Consider the following 444-nt stretch of genomic DNA (forward strand, 5'->3'; position numbering starts at 1 on the left):
TTTTCCACGTCCAAGTGTTTATTGTGTACAAGCACCAAAACAGTTATGACTTCTATTTGAACAATAACTCGATGACAGTTAATAGTTATATGCAGTTGATGACAGTGAGTGATTTACAACTTGGCCAAAAGCCCAGCTAACTGCAAGTAGCTGGAGCTTTAAACTGGCTTGTAACAAAAAGCAGCAGCGCTTATGAAGCCGGATCTGGAGCATCTCGGAGCTTCAGCAAGCTGGACCGGCTATCACCTGCAAGTGAAACAAACAGAAGGAATAGAAATCGCCTGGGTCCTCAAATATCCTGAGAGCAGGGGGTCCCTCAGCAGGAGCTGTGAGAACCAGGAACAGCTCTTGTCCAGAGCGTGCTGGAGCTGTACCAGGCGTGCTTGAGAGAGGGAGAGCTGAGCTTACCTGCAGCTGCGGCAGGAACGTCTCGTGGCCGGAGCC

At 49.5% G+C, this 444-nt stretch overlaps 1 long non-coding RNA gene across 1 annotated transcript; it reads right to left on the minus strand.

Moving 5' to 3' along the window:
• Positions 1 to 444, minus strand: LOC108444803. Its single transcript, XR_001859505.1, has 2 exons — positions 409 to 444; positions 1 to 246 (listed from the first exon to the last, which is right to left on the minus strand). It is a non-coding gene; the product is annotated as an uncharacterized LOC108444803 (long non-coding RNA).

This window comes from Corvus brachyrhynchos, unplaced genomic scaffold (genome assembly GCF_000691975.1).
Source record: "Corvus brachyrhynchos isolate BGI_N302 unplaced genomic scaffold, ASM69197v1 scaffold352, whole genome shotgun sequence".
NCBI classification, from domain to species: Eukaryota; Metazoa; Chordata; class Aves; order Passeriformes; family Corvidae; genus Corvus; species Corvus brachyrhynchos.